Here is a 19,451-nt window from a genome sequence, read left to right on the forward strand (position 1 = left end):
CGGGGGTTTTGTGGAAGTGTCCCGGGGAGTTGAGCTCTGAGGTGTTGTCGTCATAATTTTATTGTTGCAGTTCTGGAATACCTGAGTTTAGTACGCCGACAATGAAAATCTCTTTTATGCAGTTCGTTGGTGAGATAACCTCGACGCCACCCAGTACTGGGGCGGGAGTTCGGGAGTATCGCCATAACTTGTATAACGGATGCTTTTCGAAGGTTGAGGTAGATGATTTACGAAGGTTTCTTGGTTATGTGTTGAAGGATGGATACAGCTGGATGTAGGATTTGCTAGTTTGGGTGAGATATTATGCTTCCCCTGTATCCCCAACACCTGATTGCATAACCGGAAAAGTTCGGGAGTTTCATAGGTGGGAATTCAAGTAGCTCTTAGGATATCTTTCCGACAGATGTATGATATGAAATTGGGGTTCAACGTCTAGTGGTCCGCCTATTCACGGTCGGTTTTACAGTGGTCTCGTTGTGTCTTAAAGAGTCCTTGGCTATGCCGACTCGGGGACGCTTCGTATGTCATGTGCACTGCCTTGTACATGATGGTGCTGTACGATCGAGCCCGTGTAGGCCCCACCACGAAAACTTCGGACGAAATCTCTATCATATGTTTGTTCTGGCCTATTCTGCAAGCCAACCCTTTGTTTTTGTTTTGAGTTGTGGTATTCAAGTTGCTTCAATGTCAAGTGTTGATTCCATACCTTTCCTAAATGGTGTTTTCATACTCCGATGTGAATACCAATCCTTCATGATAATCGAGATTGTCATGTCAATCCTTTTCACCGGTGTGTTTCTCTTCAAGTGGATCCGTTCACTTCGACATTCGCAAGATCAATTATCATTTCTTCTCAACGGTGTTTGTTTCATCCGTCTCTAAGTTGCCTTTGTTTTTTTTCCCACCCTCCCTCCCTTTGTTTTTCTTCAAGGACTCAAATGTCTTAATGAAGTATCCTTTTATTATTATGTAGCCTCTCCATCATTTTCCGTCATTGCTCTTATCCGATGATGCTCATGAAGATTTTAACGAAGTTTCTAGTTCACCATTATTCATTATTTTTTTCTTCGGTGGATCTAATTCAAGCTTCGGTGTTGATCATATCTTTTTCCTTGTTTCAAATATCTTCTCATGCCGGTGCACCTCTCAATCATTAACTTTTCATTATTCATTTGTTCCGCAGTGCTAAAGATATCTCAGAAGATTCGTGTTTTCCACTCTGCATTCATTCAAGATCTTTCGAGGTTGTTATCTCATTCAAGCCATTTAATTCAACCGGTGCAACCTCTCTTTTAAATTGTTCAACGGTGTTTTCTTTTGAGTGGGCCTTAACCCACAGGTCTATTCCCAGGATCTTACCTGACTCTTCTTATTTCCCGGAGCTATCCTAAATTCCTTTTAAAGTTTGACGTAAGAATGAGTTATCATCAGTCATATGTATTTCTCCAAGATCTGTCGAATTCTTTGCATCGTTGGCTCAACCTCTTCGTTTTGATTCTTCCGGAGTGCCTAAATAAGTCTTGATGGTATTTCTTGTCGTCATTCTCAGTTGGAAGACCGAAGAAGAGTTTCTCTTTAATATTGTTACATTCTCTTCAAGATTCGTGATTCTAGCTTGTTGCCATCCTCTCGTAATTGTTTTGATCGTGAAAATTCTTTTCACCCATCCGTAGCAATTCAAGATTCTTTTCAGTTTGTTCATCCGGAGCCCATCATCTAAGAATTTATTCATTCTCAGCTTTCAGCTCTCTTTCTCTAAATCTTACCGGTGCATCATTCCAGTTTTCTATAATCAGCTCGCGATCTCTTCGTTCTCTTGGGTCCAAATTCTCTCAAGCATCTTCATTCATTTGATAATTCTTCCCGGTGTTTCTTTACCTTTTCTTCAATCGTTTTTCAATTCTTACGGTGGTGCTTTCAAGATTCTTCTTCCGTCATTTATCATATCAAGGCATTCGTGTTTTTCGAAATCCTACCGTTGGTTCGTCGAACACCTTCCCAAGTTTATGCTATATCTCTCTTAATCCTTTCTACGAGAATAAGTAATATGTCGAATCCGTTGATTGTCGTCAATTAAATTGGTGAAGGATAAGCATAATGTAATTCTTATTCTTTGTTTCATCCAAATGATTAATTCTTTATTCCAGTGGACCTTCAAACGCTCGGTTCCATTTGTTTCATCTTCTCTTTTGCCCGGAGTTCCAACCTCTTTCAATTATATTATCACGGAGATCCATCTAAATCATTACAAGGTTTCACTTTGTGTTTTCAACTTCTCTTTCTTTTCGTTATCTTTTGTACCGGAGTTCTTCATGAAGGTTCTACATGATGGTTCATCAAGGATTTATATTCCTTCTCCAAGTGTTCATTGAGATTTTTTCTAAGAGCTTAAGATTCTTCATCTTGCAATCAGGAGTGCAAATTCTTTCTACCATATTATCGGAGGTGGTATTATGTCATTCTTGATAGTTTGAGTTCATGTTTCATGATTCACATGTTGTCAAGAATGAGGTATTTAAACCCATCACTTTCTTCATTGGAATTATCTTGGGTTATATTTCACCTAAAGCTTTTCCCTAAGGAGTAATGCTATTAATGGTGATAATATATGATCCAAGTTTTCATTTATCCTCCCGGTGAAATAATTTCTCGTCTCCTTGTTCTTATCAATACAATTCTTTTTCCGTGAGTGGCAGGTTGTCACCTCATAATTTGAGATGTATTCCGTAATACCATATCAAGCGTATTGTTTTCGTTGTTGGTGTTCCAACAACTACGTTCGACCCTTCTCCTAAAGATGCCTTTTCAAACTCTTTTGTGGCAAAAGTTGGCATTTTCTTCTCCATTCTCCTATTTCTTTTATCTATCTTCTACTCTTTCGTTCCGGAGGTATTGCGATGTGGTTATTTTCACGCATCATATCGTTTTGTTAAAGATCATGTTCTTTTCACCCCTATCCATTTAACCGGAGTGTTGTGTCCCTTTTGCTCAAGTTCTCTCATTTTATCAAGTCTTGCATCCCTTCTCAACCGGAGTGCTACCCGAATCGGTTCCTTCTTTTCCTCTTTCTTAACGGAGTGTTGTGAACTTTGTTCTTCTCCGAGGTTTCATTTCTTTCAATTTGTTCAACCTCTCAAGGTCCATGGTTTCACTCGTTTGTCAAAAGAAGCAACTTAGTTTTACCGCTTCTCTTTCTCTTTCGTTTTCCCTTCGGTGCCATTCTAGATCTCGGGACGAGATCCTCTCGTAGTGGTGGAGTGTTGTAACGCCCCGAGACCGATGCGCCAAGTGTCTTCCGGTTATTCGCTGTCGTTGTCATGTCATTCACTTGCGTGTTGCATCTTGCCATGTCATCATGTGCATTGCATCATCATGTTTTCAAAACTTGCATCCGTCCGGGTTCCCCAGTTCTTTCCGTTGTCCGTTCTGAGCCCAACCACACTTGCACGCGCTCGTGGCATGTCCGAAATAGTATTTTATAAGTGGCCGGAAAATGTTCTCGGAATGGGATGAGAATTGACGTGTGGCCTTATTTTAGTGTAGATAGACCGCCTGTCAAGTTTCATCACATTCGGAGTTCGTTTGATAGCCCAACTGTTAAACTATAGCGGCATTATAGCCGGTCTTTTCGTCAGACGTTTTCGGTCTCCGGAAACAGTCGCCGGGTCTCTCTCTTCTCTTCTCTCAGCTCGAGACCGTCTACACAGCCCACTACTCACTGCCAGGCCCTACCTAACCTCTCTCGTCAGCCCGCGACCCTCCTCGCGCGCGCCCGAAAGCTGTCCCGGACCCGACTCGGACAGTCCTTACCGTTGTGTCCGGATCATCCCCAAACGTCTACAAAACGTCACCGTTTTATTATTTGGACTCCCTAGCTATTTTATCCGCAATAGTACGATTGCGATCTTACAGACGAGGTAGCCCCTAAGCCTAGTCCACTTGGTATATATTCACTGGACCAAACTCTACTCCAACCCTAAAATTTAGGGGGCATGTCCGGTCGCGCCGCCGCCGCATCTTCCTTGGGATACCCATCGCCCCAATCCAGAGCCTCCTCTGTATTTCCTTGATCCAATATACCCTGCCCCCTGCTTCCTGAGGCCATGCAGCCCTGCCCCGAGCACCCCGCAAGCAGCAGCTCCGGCGAGCCCTGCCGTCGGTGGCCACCACCAGGCTGCACCTCTCCTTCCCTTCTTCCCTTATGGTTTTCTCTTCCTCCCCTTCGATCTCTCTCACGATCGCCCTCTCTCTCTGTACTTCATCGCTGCAGGAACGGCCGCCGCTCGCAGAAGCCACCAACGTCCGCCTCTGGCCAGATCCGATCATCTCCGTCGCCTCCTCGTCGGATCCCGCCGTCAAGTCCCCATCCCGTCGTCGCGTGGAGCTCCACCGCCCAAGTCCTTCGTCCTGTCGCTGTGCCAAGTCCCCGCTCGCTTCCCCCTGCGTTGCTGCGCCGCCCCGCCCCGCGTGCCTGCCAGCAGCTGCCGTCGTTGACACTGCCTTGCGCCGCCTCCTCTGTTCTGCGCTCGTTCGAGCGGGGAGGACGAGCGCTGGTGCGTATGGGCTGCCCCCTTCGCATCATCAAGGCCCAGCGTGTCGCCAGCCCACTTCGCCCTGCTTCCCCTCTCCACCGAGCTGAGCCAGGCCCATGGTGAGCCTCAGCACTGCGCCCCCTCCCACTGTTGGGCTGGACAGATCCGGCCCTTTTAGTATTTTTTTTCCTCGGGACGATTTTGCTATTAATCCAGAGTTTGCCTGTTTTACAGAAAACCCCTTGTGCTTCATGCATTTAATAACTTCTCAACTGTGCATCATATGGAAAAACTTTATATATGAAACTTGCTCAGAATTTTGTTTAGTTTAATAATATGACACTTCCATCCATGTTCAAAATGCTTAAAATGATGTTTGTTTAAATTTGCTCCTATGCCATGCTAAAATGATTTAATTCATAACTAAATAACCGTAACTCCGAATTTAATAAACTTTATATGTAAATGGGGTAGAATTTTGCCTAGTTTAACATGATGGCTTCACTTTGCATGTTTAATAACTCTAAAATTATGTTTAGGGCAGAACAGTACCAAACCTAATATATGCATATGAGGATTTACCGGAAATGTTGTTCGTTGCTTCCGGCCTCATTTAAACTTGACTAGATAGGTAGATTTACTTTGCTTCACCCGCTTGTTATGTTTAACAACATTTAATATTGTTGGGTACATAAACGAGAGAGAACTAAATAAGTGATGTGGTGTTTCGTCAATATGCAACGGAGTTGCATATTGAGCCCCACTTAACTTGTAGTGTTGTTTGTGCATTTTGCCATGCCATGCCATGCTATCATTAAACCGGACATGCATCATACTTGATTGTCCATCATGCCATGATTATGTGTTGGTTGTTTACTAGGGTGTTTGCTCTTTTCCGGTGTTGCTTCTTCGGGTTGGTTCCGATAACGTCGCGTTTGTGAGGAACCGTTTGTCTACGTCCGTTTGTCTTCTTCATGGACTCGTCCTTCTTCCTTGCAGGATTTCAGGCAAGATGATCATACCCTCAAAATCACTACTATCTTTGCTATGCTAGTTTGCTCGCTCTTTTGCTATGCCAATGCTACGATGCCTACCATTTGCTTGTCAGCCTCCCAATTGCCATGTCAAACCTCTAACCCACCTTGTCCTAGCAAACCATTGATTGGCTATGTTACCGCTTTGCTCAGCCCCTCTTATAGCGTTGCTAGTTGCAGGTGAAGATCGGAGGCCGTTCCTTGTTGGAACATCTTTTATTTACTTGTTGGGATATCATTATATTGCTATGTTATCTTAATGCATCTATATACTTGGTAAAGGGTGGAAGGCTCGGCCTTATGCCTGGTGTTTTGTTCCACTCTTGCCGCCCTAGTTTCCGTCATATCGGTGTTATGTTCCCGGATTTTGCGTCCCTTACGCGGTTGGGCTATTATGGGAACCCCTTCACAGTTCGCCTTAAGTAAAGCTCTTCCAGCAATGCCCAACATTGGTTTTACCATTCGCCACCTAGCCTTTTCTTTCCCTTGGGTCGGCCAGCCCAAGGGTCATCTTTATATTACCCCCCCGGGCCAGTGCTCCTCTGAGTGTTGGTCCAACTGAGCGATGTCCGAGGCTACCAGGGGCAACTCTAGGCTGGCTTACCCAACGTCTGGCTCATCTGAGTGTGCCCTGAGAAAGAGATATGTGCAGCTCCTATCGGGATTTGTCGGCACATTCGGGCGGTGTTGCTGGTTTAGTTTTACCCTGTCGAAATGTCTTGTTGTACCGGGATACCGAGTCTGATCGGAATGTCTCGGGTGGAGGTGTATTCCTTCGTTGACCGTGAGAGCTTGCAGGGATTTGAACTTTCGAAAGCCGTGCCCGCGGTTATGGGCAGATGGGAATTTGTTAACGTCCGGTTGTAGAAAACCTGAAGTTGACCTTAATTAAAATGAATCAACCGCGTGTGTAACCGTGATGGTCGCTTTTCGGCGGAGTCCGGGAAGTGAACACGGTGTTGGCGTTATGCTTGACGTAGGTTGTCTAGGATCACTTCTTGATCATACTTTTATCGACCGTGCTTTGCCTTCTCTTCTCGCTCTCATTTGCGTATGTTAGCCACCATATATGCTAGTCGCTTGCTGCAGCTCCACCTCATACCTTTACCTTACCCATAAGCTTAAATAGTCTTGATCGCGAGGGTGCGAGATTGCTGAGTCCCTGTGGCTCACAGATACTTCCAAAACCAGCTTGCAGGTGCCGATGAGTCCGTGCAGATGACGCAACCAAGCTCAGGAGGAGCTCGATGAAGACTTTGTCCGTTGTGTTGTTTCGTTCTAATTGATCAGTAGTGGAGCCCAGTTGGGGTCGATCGGGGACCTTTTTCGCATTTGGGGTTCTTCTTTTATTTTGGTTCCGTAGTCGGACCTTGATTGTATCTGGATGATGTAATGTTTTATTCATGTATTTGTGTGAAGTGGCGATTGTAAGCCAACTATGTATCTCTTTCCCCTATTGTATTATATGGGTTGTTTGCGAAGATTACCTCACTTGCGACATTGCTTTCAATCCGGTTATGCCTCTAAGTCGTGCTTCGACACGTAGGAGATATAGCCGCATCGAGGGTGTTACATACTGCTAATGAAGTTGAAGTCCCGAGTCTACATGATGAGTTCATCTCCCGTAATCCACCATCGTAGGTCCTTGCTCTAAGTTAACAGTGTGATAATTGGTTTCATGTTGCATATGTTGTCTAGCCTGTATTTGTTCTATTTTGATTAAATTGCACCTACTGGGTTTATACGTTATAGATATGACATGGCGTTCTGTGTCTACAATACACTGCATCTATCTATCATACCATGTTCTTACATCAAAGTACTGTTGTTGTGTATCCTGCATCAGTCACTCATGATTGGACGCTTTTAACATGGAAGTTTGATAGTGGTTGCATCTTGCATTGATTTCTACGTTGTACTGCTTCTAATTTTTCGAATTGCCACTTATGACAAGACACTTTTAACTTCGCAGAGAATATTGGTTGCATCTTTCATATGGTGTCTAGCTTGCATTACTTCTATTTTCTTGAAAATCCTTCTGCTTAGTTTACACATCGTAGCTGTGAATATGTCATGACGTCCTATTTTTTCTTACATATTCCATCCTCATACGGTTGTCTTACATCAAAGCATTGCTTGTCCGTATCATGCATCAATGAGTTCTGAAGAGCGATTTTATTCTTTTGTGTTGTGGATACGGCTTGACATGGCAAAGTCAAAAAAGAGCAAGGAAAATAATATAGTAGGGAGTGGTGTTACTCGCCGGGAGAAACGGAAAAGGATCCGCCATCCAGATTCTGCTGGTACTTATAGTGTAGTAGAAGGTCCAAGTCCACCGGCTAAATCTACAAACACAGTATCACCTGCTCCACCAGTTGCAGCATCCGCTTCAACTGTACCAGCATCTCAACGAGTTACTCATTCGTTTGCTCCGGAACTGGCCAGTTCCCAAGCTGCCTTCACACCTAACACTACTTCTAAAGCACTGCTGACACAACAGGACTTGGCAAGATCAGATGAACCTCATGAGCATCAACACCAAGACGGTACCTGACCGAGTCAAGTTGTAGTTGCATGCTCCTTTACATGTACTCTCGTAGTTTCACGTACACTAACACTTTCCATATTCGTTGTTGAACTAGCACCACGGCGCAAGTGGAAATAGACATCAGGGATAGTGCTTGACAGATTAAAAAATCTAAAGGAGGAAGAATGGAGATCCATTTTGAGGCAGGTTTAAAAAGGCCACGTGATGCTACAGAGTCGGCCAAGTTAGTATCAGAGGCAGTCGTTGCCGTTAGGTGTCATGCACGTATCCTCCCAACGTGGATCCAGTACAAGAATGAGAAAGACAACACCCAGTTTAACACCTTCCTTGACTATTTATCCATAAGTAATGTTATTCATCGCAATTAGTAATATTGTCTTGCTCTATCCCATACTTTCTAGCTTCCTCCTAATAAGACTCACATTCTTTTTTCAACAGATGAGGTTCAAGTTGGATCCGAAAGATGATGCAACTAAACAAGCATGCACTCATGCTTTTCAGTCTGCTCTGCGACAATATCGGTACCACCTTAGAAAATCTCACTTTGAAGGCAAGCTAACAATGAAATCGCCCAAACATCTCTAGTGGAATATATTATAGATGAAGACTGGACAGCCTGTTAAACAATGGTCTGATCCAAAGTATCAGGTAGGATATATGTATTTGATTAGACCACATATTGAACTTGTATTTATGTATGTGCCTTACAAGTGTATCTTCTTCTAGGCTAACTATTTGAAGAACAAGACCAACCGTTCTAAAGTGAAATTCCAACAAACAACAGGATCTCGTAGCTATATTGCACACTGCGGGGCTCTTGTAAATAGCTGCAACTTCCTTCTTTTTTCTGTGCCATATTATTGTATCTATATTGACTTGTTTCAAATACAGAGGAAAGCCTGTGTGGACCAAAAAGAATCTGAACCGAATGCAGTGCAAATCTTCAAGGATTGCCACACCAGCAAGATGAAGGGCATGAGCACACCAGTTCAAGCCGCTGTTGTAAGTCCTTACTCCTCCTGACTTTGAACTGATTGGTACTGTGATGTGTTCATTTAACTACTTGGTTTGAAGCCAATGTCAGTTACTCTGTTCACTTTTCAACACAGTTGTCTTAACGTATCATTTCACCTTACATGGTTTAAAAGAGATGAAGGATATTCTTTTGGTCTTGATCTGTAATCTAGTTGTTATGTTCACGTGCGCACACAATGATAAAATAGCCTGTTTTTTTTGTATCTGTTTGCCCATGATATGAATGATGTCATACTATGTTCATCCTACTTTAAACCATGTCTCTTTATCCTTACATGTCAACGAATGTGAGGAAATAGACAATACAGTAGGCATGCTACATGGACATATGTTCCGAAAGTGATTTTATTATGTAGTTGGCACTACAATACATGCTAATGTATTACAGTAGTTCACCAAAATAAGTTATGTATAAATGTGTAACCTACTTTGTTTGTTTTTGTCTCATTAGTAACTTATCTAGTACACTAATCTACAAGTTCAAACTTTCAGGAAGCTATGGAACAAATGATTGAACAACCACAACCACCTGAAGGTGACGAGGCTACCACAGGCACAATGTCACCTCTTGTTGCAGTGCGTCAGTATCTCTCCACTAACAGTGCAAAAAGCACCTTCCTGCATAATTCTGGGTTGGTTGTCAAGGTAACCTCGTCCAAATCGCCTACTGAACAAAATCTTCCTGCTAGACAGAGTGATATATCTGTGCTCCAGACACAAGTCTAATCCATAATGGACGTCGTTTTGGAAACAAGAATAGTGGTTGACAAATGTCATCAAGATATGAATGGTTTTGAAACCAGACTATTAGACATTCGCTTCGTTGTTCAAGAGCAATGGCGGAAAAAAGGTGAAGATCGTGCTGCTCCATCAGATTCTACAGCCTGAAACATTAGCACTCGGGTCAAATGATCTATGCTTCTATACATCTGATGGTGATTTTATTTGCAAGGACTGTAAACGTTATGCCAACAGGCCTTTTGTTGTATGGTTGGAATTTATTTTGTTGTGATACATCATTTATGATCCCGCCAAAGGCTTCAGTAATTACGACGCCATTTTTGTATAGTGTAGGTTTATCTCAATAATGTATTCGGTCGAAAGCTTCGTAGGATCCCAACATGCCAACACTCGTCGGGCCCATACCAATTGGGCTAAAAATGATTATGGGCCGAAATTTTCATCTAGCCCACTAAAAATATCTGGGCCTAAATCAGCATAAGCTTTCATATTTTTCTGGTAGGCATGTGCCCATAGTGGGCCTTTAACAGGCCTAAACATAATTTGGGCCCTCAGTAACAATAGGCCGTTTACAGGTGTAAATATCTCGAGCCCACAAAAAACACGAGCCTTTAATAGACTGAAAGTGAGATTGGGCCCTGATTGTGCCAAATAACCCACTGGTCTTAGCAGGCCAAAATGGTATCCCATTTACGATGCAGATCTTTCATAGGCCGAAATTTGGACGGGCCGTAAATGCACCGACCTAATACACGGGCCTTTAACAGGCCGGAAGTTCGGTCGGGCTAGATATCATCATTTTTATATGGGCCGTTAATGGGCCCGATGTGACGTTGGGCCACATATGGCCCATCGATTTCATACGATGTTAACAGGCCGAAAGTGGCCCAAATCTATAGTGGGCCTCTAACAGGCCGAATGTCAGACATGGCCGAATATGACCCAAATCCTTCACGGTTGTTTATGGGCCGAAAGTTTCAATGGCCTGTAAATGGGCCCAAATTAAGCAGGACCTTTAACAGGCTGGAAATACACCGGGCCGTAATTCGGTCCATATACTTAGCGGACTGTTAACGGGCCAGAAGTGACCATGGGCCGCGATGATGACAAGTTTAGGACACGCCGTTGACAGGCCGATTTTACACTAGCCGTATAGGCCTTAACTGAGAATGCTGGGCCTTTAGCTGGGCTGGCCCATTATGGTCCGCAAAATCTTGTGGGCCTTTAGTTGGGCCGGCCCATTTAAACTTTATGGGCCCGTCCACGTGTCAACATATCATAGGCCCATCTCGACCATTGGATGAGTGACACCTGTGCCAACGCGGAGCTGACACTTGGTTCCGTCGGCCAATGAGAATTTTACACGTGGAAAATCGGCATTGGTCGTGGCTGTTAGCGGGTTATCGGATCCAAAATCGGACCCGATAGCTTAACGGCGTCCCGTTACGATGGATGCCACATGTCGGTCACCCTTGACGGAAGCACTTCTATGATGCGTGATTTATCGTCATGGAAGTGGACACTTACGTGATGATAATTTTGGTAATGTCATGGAACACTTCTACGACAGCACAGGTATGACTATCTTCATTCTGTCATAAATTTGTCATGGATGTACATGCATGATAGGAAACGTAATCTACTAGGACAAACACATATCATCATAGAAGTTTATTTTTTTGTAGTGTGAACCACATCGACGTGGAGGAAGTTGAAGATCAGCCTGACGCAGTGATTGGTAAGTTTTTGGTTAAGTCATTTACCGCTCTCGTTCTTTTTGATACTAGTGCATCACATTCATACATATCAAGGGGATTTGTGGATAAGTTTAAGTTGCCAACCTTAGCCCTTAGGTCACCCATGTTAGTAAGCTCGCTAGGAGCAGAGTATATGGCCAGCCGATGGTGTGACCGGTTACCCTTAACCATTGGTAGCCATGTTTTCCTCTCCGACCTAGTAATTTTGGAGTCACGAGGATTGGATATAATACTAGGCATGGATTGGCTATCAAAGTATGGAGGAAACATTGACCGTGCTTGCAAGTCAATTCTGCTCACCACCCAGAGGGAAAAAGGATCAAGTATGTATCCAGGCATGCGCCAGGGAGGACCCAAGTGAATTCCCTCTCAGGAGTTGTTCAGGAGGAAGTGCATGTAGTGAAGGATTACCCGGATGTATTTCTAGAGGAACTACCAGGCATGCCACCAGATCGGGACATTGAATTTTTGATAGAGTTATTGTCAGGCACCGGACCAATATCAAAGAGGCCATACCGGATGCCCGCAAATGATCTAGAGGGAATTAAGAAGCAGATTAAGGACTTATTGGAGAAAGGTTATATTCGACGAAGTTCATCCTCGCAGGGAGCCCTAGTGCTTTTGGTTGAGAAGAAGGATGGATCTTTAAGAATGGTTGTTTATTATTGTGCATTGAATGAACTGACGATCAAGAACAAGTACCCACTACCGATGATCAACGATTTGTTTGACCAACAGCAAGGAGCTAACGTATTTCCCAATATCGATCTATGATCAGGATATCACTAGCTGAAGATCTGAGAACATGATATACCTAAGACATCTTTCGCCACAAGGTACGGGCTATATGAGTACACTGTCATGTCATTTGGATTGACTAATGCCCCCGCCTATTTCATGAGTATGATGAATAAGGTGTTCATGGAGTTCTTAGATAAGTTTGTAGTGGTGTTCATTGATGATATTTTGGTATACTCGAAGAATGAAGAGGAGCACAAGGAGCATTTGCGTTTAGTTCTCAAGAAGCTCAGGGAACATCACTTATACGCCAAGTTCCTCAAATGTGAATTTTGGTTGAAGGAAGTTGGATTCCTTGGACATGTTATATCAGGAGAAGGTATAGCCATAGACCCCACCAAGGTTCAGTCTGTAACTTTGTGGTTGGCACCCACCTCAGTTGGGGAGATCGCAGTTTTCTAGGACTCGCGGGATATTATTGGAGATTCATTGAGAATTTTTCCAAGATTGCGAAGCCTATGATGGAGTTTTTGAAGAAGGACACCAAGTTTAAATGGATGGATGAATGTGAGTCCAATTTTCAGGAGTTGAAGAAACGTTTGGTTACAGCCCCAGTGCTGGTTCTACCGGATATACGCAAGGATTTCCAAGTGTATTGCGACGCTTCTCGCTTGGGACTTGGAGGAGTACTTATGCAGGACAGAAGAGTTGTTTCATATGCCTCACGCCAGCTTCGACCGGATGAGTTAAATTATGCCACACATGATTTCGAGTTAGCAGCCGTCGTGCATGCGCTCAAGACCTAGAGACATTTTCTTATCGGGAACCGTTGTGATGTGTACACAGATCACAAGAGTTTGAAGTACATTTTCACGCATAAGGAGCTGAATCTCAGGCACAAGAGATGGTTGGAGCTCATAAAGGATTACGATATAAAGTTGCATTATCATCCAGGTAAGGCCAATGTCGTAGCAGACGCTTTGAGCCGAAAGAGTTATGCCAATACCCTCGTAAGCGAAGGATTACCTCAGGAGTTAGTCAAGAATCTCAAGGAGCTTTGTTTGGAGATAGTTCCAGGAGGTTTTGTGGCAACAATGGAGGTTCAGTCTACATTATTGGGAAAGATTCGAGAAGCTCAGAAGGATGATAAGGAAATTTCTGAGATAAAGGAGAAAATGAGCAAAGGAAAAAGCCAAGGGTTTCCGTGAGGATGAGCACGAGACCTTATGGTTTCAGGATCGTATTTATGTGCCCAATAATGTTGAGATCAGGAAGTTAATACTTCAGGAAGCCCATGACTCGCCATACTCGATTCACCCTAGAAACACCAAGATGTATTTGGATTCGAAGGAGCATTTCTGGTGGACTGGAATGAAGAAGGATATTGCCGAGTATGTAGCAGTGTGTGATGTATGTCAGAAAGTGAAGGCAGAACATTAGAAACCAGCAGGATTACTGCAGCCTATGCCGATACCCGAATGGAAGTGGGACAAGCTTGGCATGGATTTTATCACCAGATTGCCCAGGACCCGATCGGGATACGATTCAATCTGGGTAGTAGTTGATCGTTTGACAAAGGTAGCTCACTTTATACCCGTGAAAACCACCTATACAAGCACGAAGTTGGCCAAAATATATATGACCAGGTTTGTATGTCTGCATGGAGTTCCGAGGACCATCGTATCAGATAGAGGAACACAATTTACCTCGAAGTTTTGGAATCAGCTGCACCAAACTTTGGGTACCAGGCTAGAGTTCAGTATAGCCTTTCATCCGTAGACAAATGGACAGACAGAGAGAGTCAATCATATTCTGGAGGACATGCTGAGAGCTTGTGCGCTAGATTATGGATCTAGTTGGGATGACAATTTACCTTATTCTGAGTTCTCATACAACAACAGCTATCAAGCCAGTCTGGAGATGGCACCTTTTGAGGCTTTGTATGTGAGATGGTGTAGGACACCATTAATGTGGGATGAAGTTGGAGACCATCAGTTGTTTGGACCATATTTGATTAAAGAGTCAGAAGAGAAGGTTAAGTTGATTCGAGATAGACTGAAGGTAGCTCAATCCAGGAAGAAGAGTTATGTAGACTCAAAACGCAAGGAGGTAGTCCATGAAATCGGAGACAGAGCATATCTTCGCATGTCACCTCTGCAAGGAGTAAAACGCTTTGGAGTTAAGGGAAAGTTAGCCCCGAGATTTGTAGGACCATACCGAGTTTTGGAATGTATGGGAGAGGTTGCCTACAAGTTGGAGTCACTCGAAGGACTATCAGGAGTTCATGATGTGTTTCACGTTTCCCAGTTGAAGAAGTTTCATGATGAGATGGCCGATATTCCACTAAGAGATATAGTACCCCTGGAAGCAATTCAGTTGGATAGTGATCTGGCCTATGAGGAGAAACCTGTTAATATTCTCGAGTTTGCCAGCAGGGTTACATGCAACAAGGTTATCAAGTTTTGCAAAGTTCAGTGGAGCCACCATACTGAGGATGAAGCCACCTGGGAACAGGAGGAAGACCTACGGAAAGACCACCCACACCTATTTTCTAGCCAACCCGATTCTCGAGGGCGAGGTTCATCTTAAGGGGGGTAGGTTTGTAACATCCCAATTTTTCAATTTGGAAGTTATACATAGGTCATCATATGCATCTCATATTTTATTTGTCGTTTGTTGCGATCCTAGAAAATCCTAAGCAACTCAAGGACCCACGGAGAGAGTTGGGGATTTCATTATTTTTGTAAGTTCATATTTATCCCTAAGTGTTTTGGTGATTGATGACAATGCATTTGCGGACTAATCGTGTGCCATGAGCTTTCCAGACTCTTCTCTGCTAGGCACAAGACGATTGGGTGCCCCTCGAAGACTGACGAAGACGGCGTCTTTTCTACGTTTCTTTTTGGTGGATTTGAGTCGTAGGAAAGCCGTACTATTAAGAAGGGGTCCGCGTTGGAAAGGTTTGGGTGGAATCATCACGTACACGTCTCCTTTTATCCCCTCCTTCTTCCTTGGAGCTTCCTCCGTTTTCCTGCCGTAGTTGACTAACTGCTTGTGTGGTTGCGGTAGTACCGCTCCAGGATTAACGGTAGTACTATGGGCATCCACGGTAGTATCGCGCAGTGGCACGGTAGTACCGCTGGTGCTCACGGTAGTACTGCTCCCCCGGAGGCTTACTACCGCTGCCCCACCCGGCTAATGCCGCCCGGTTGCGGTAGTAGGAGTGGATGTAATTTTTTTACATCCGCACCTACTGCGGTAGTACCGCTTACGCTGTGTGGTAGTACCGCGCTAGGCGGTCAGGCAGTAGTACCGCCCCTCGGCAGTACTACTGTGTCGAGTTTTTTCTACTTCTGTTCTTTTGCGGAAGTATGCACGGAAGTTCCCCTCCCCCCCTATCGGGACCTTTTGCCTCACGGTAGTACCGCCCTGATGGCGCGGTAGTACCGCGCGGGCGGAAGTACCGCCCCAGCTTGCGTCTGTTTCCCTGGCTGGGGGTCGCGGCAGTACCGTAGGGTGGTACGGTAGTACCGCACTACCGTGCGGTAGTACTGCTTGGTTGCAAGCAGTACTACCGCACGGCCTTGCGGTAGTACAGCTGGCCATGCGCGGTAGTACCGCTGGCCGCGGGCCGGTAGGTGGGTAACGGTTGGATCTTTTCCACACACTATATAAAGGGTCTCCTTCTTCCCCGTTGACTTACCTCTTCCACCATTAAAGCTCCATTATTGCTCCAAGCTCCATTTTCGCCCGATCTCACTCCCTAGCCAACCAAACTTGTTGATTTTCTCGGGAGTGGTTGAGAAGGCCCCGATCTACACTTCCACCGAGAGATATTTGATTCCCCTACTAATCCCTTGCGAATCTTGTTACTCTTGGGTGTTTGAGCATCCTAGACGGTTGAGGTCACCGTGAAGCCATAGTCCATTGTGGTGAAGCTTCATGGTGTCGTTGGGAGCCTCCAATTGAGTTGTGGAGATTCCCCCAACCTCGTTTGTAAAGGTTCGGTCGCCGCCTCCAAGGGCACCAATAGTGGAATCACGGCATCTCGCATTGTGTGAGGGCGTGAGGAGATTACGGTGGCCCTAGTGGCTTCTTGGGGAGCATTGTGCCTCCACACCGCTCCAACGGAGACGTACTTCCTCTCAAAGGGAAGGAACTTCGGCAACACATCCTCGTCTCCACCGTCTCCACTTTTGGTTATCTCGTGCCTTTACTTGTGTAGCTTATTTGTTTCATATATCTTGCTTGCTTGTGTTCCTATTCGTGTTGCATCATATAGGTTGCTCATCTAGTTGCATGTCTAGACAACCTATTTTGATGCAAAGTTTAAATTGCTAAAGAAAAGCTAAAAATTGTTAGTTGCCTATTCACCCCCCCCCCTCTAGTCAATATCGATCCTTTCAATTGGTATCAGAGCCTCGTCTCTTTATTAAGGACTTTACCGTCCGAAGAGTATGGTTGATACCGTAGACGGAGCGGAGGAACACTCCGGTGTGAATCCTATCTCGTCTACGAGCGATGGGGGAACTTCGGTCTCTCGTGAGGAGTTCAATGTAGCCTTGGAGACATTGAAAACCTCCATGACGACCGAAGTTGAAAGCATGTTTACTAAATTTCTTGAGGGGCTTAAACTATCAACCGCACCGTTGAAAGTGGGGGATCCCGCCAACAAGGTGTCAGATGCTATCCCTGAAAAGGGGGAAGCTAGTAGTGAAAAGGCTCCTTCTTCTAGTGGCAAGAATGGCACCGGCATCTTTGCCCATGTGGAACCACCACTTGTTTATGGTAGACCGGTTCCTTCCACTCATTTGAATCATGCCGGTCCTCCCCCTAAGATTGTGAAAAATGAGGATTTTGATTCGTGGGTTTACCACTTTAAACGTCATTTAAATCATGTGAACACTAACCTTTGGAGAATCATTGAAGAAGCTTTCTATCCACATGATCCAAGCAACTTCACTCCTCGAGAAGCCACGGACAATCAATTCAATGAGAATGCTCTCTTCATCATTCAAGATGCATTTCCACCCGAAGACGTACCTCATCTTCGTCCCTTCGCCTTGGCCAAAGATGCATGGCATTGTGTCGTGTCTCTCTACCGGGGAAGCGCAAGCATTCAACGGTCCAACTATGAAGTGGTACAAGATGAGGCCGATGAGTTTGCAATGAAGGAAGATGAAGAACCTCGTGAGCTCTATCGGAGAGTCACCAAACTCGCGGTCTCACTACGAGATCACGGGAGCAAGGACACGGATGACAATTGGATCAAGCGCAAATTCCTCAAGGCGATGATGCCCTACCACAAGGCCATGTCCTCCGTCATTCTTCAGAGACCGGACTTCCACACTTTGACCTCAAGCGAAGAGTTGGATGAGTTTGTGGCCATGAACATTTTGGACAAGACCGCCGACAATGCGGTGCTCCGTTCTCAAGGGCAAAGAAGCCTAACCTTGCATTGAAGGCCAAGCTCACCGTGGAAGAAGAAGAAGAGGAAGAAGAGGAGAGCAACCCCGAAGATACGAAGTATGCATATCATGAACATATGGCACTTGCTCCAAGGCAATTTTGGAGCAAGAAAAACTCGAGGGCCAACTTTAGCAAAAACAACTCGAGTGGCACAAGGGGCAAGCAACGTGTAAGGACTTGCTACAATTGCGGCAACGTAAGTCATTTCGTTGCAGAATGCCCGTATGAGAAGAGGGAAGACAATGGTGGCAAACTAATCCGAAAGGACAAGGCCAAGTCGTTCCCCAACAAGAACAACTTCACCAAGAAGACTCCTCCCAAGGCCTTGGTTGTGCAAGAAGAGTACGATGAGGATGATGACGATGATGAAGATGATGAGTCGGTTGCCATGGCCTCCGTCGCCATTGCAACAACGTCACGAGTGTCATTTTTCGACTCACCCAACGAAAGCATCACCGCCAAGTGCCTCATGGCTAAAGCCACCAACAAGGTAACCTCCAACATCAAAACTACCATCATTAATCATCCTTCCCAAACGGATAGCATTAATGAAGTTGAGGGAGCTAATGTGGAGGCCAACGAGTTTGAGGCCTTTATGGGTAAACTCAAGGGAAAATCCAAGAAGCACTTTGTTGCTCTCTTGGAACAACTTGGTGAGGCCAATGACATGATCGAGGCTCACGAAGACACCATCTCGAAGATGGAAGGGCATAGTCGTGACTATGCCGATGAGATTTCGGATCTTTCCAATTCTCTTGAGGAAGAGCGTGGTCTTCGTTTGGCTCTTGAGGAGTCACACAACGTTGATCATGCTAAGTTAGAGAAAGATTATGATCATGCCCTCGTTGTTTCTCGTGTGCTAAATTCTGAGAAGGCCAAACTTGGGGTTGATCTTGCTAGACTCAAAGAGGAGTTTGATATACTTGACAAGGCCCACAAGGCCTTGAAGGGTATTCACGCTAGTCTCAAGGAGTCTCATGATCAACTCCAAGTGAAGCTAACTAAGGAGAAAGCAACTTTTCCTCATATGGTTTTAATTGATAATGCAAATGCTACTAACCCGTGTTGTGAGCATATACATCTTGTTGAAGAAAATGCTAAGTTGAAGGAGCAACTTGAGAGAGGCCTTGCGACTTGCATATAAGGCAAGAAGAACCTCAATGATCTCTTGATCAACCGAAAGGGAGGTGTGGCGAAGGAAGGGGTTGGGTACGTCCCCGACTCCAAGAACAAGAAGAAGAATGACAAGACCAAACGACCTCCTCCCCTCATGCAAACCTTTGTGAGTGCGGGAGAAAGTGTCCCCGAGGAGAAGAAGAAGAACAAAGTCAAGAAGGGCAATGTCACCTCACCCAACAAAGCCGGCGATTTTAATCCTTCTTATGTGTTGTGCTGTGCTAGTGATGGGCATGTTTATGCCAAATTTGTTGGTTCTCTTCATGAGTACATTGAATGGTCTATTTGGGTTCCTAAGACCCTTGTTACTAACATCAAAGGACCCATTACAAAATGTGTACCTAAAACCAAGCATTGATCTCTTGTAGGTGTTTGCTTCCGGTGGTGGATCATGGTTGCTCGATAGTGGAGCTACAAATCA

The sequence above is a fragment of the Triticum urartu genome, chromosome 5A, assembly GCF_056163025.1.
Source record: "Triticum urartu cultivar PI428250 chromosome 5A, HENAU_Tu73, whole genome shotgun sequence".
Classification (NCBI taxonomy): Eukaryota; Viridiplantae; Streptophyta; class Magnoliopsida; order Poales; family Poaceae; genus Triticum; species Triticum urartu.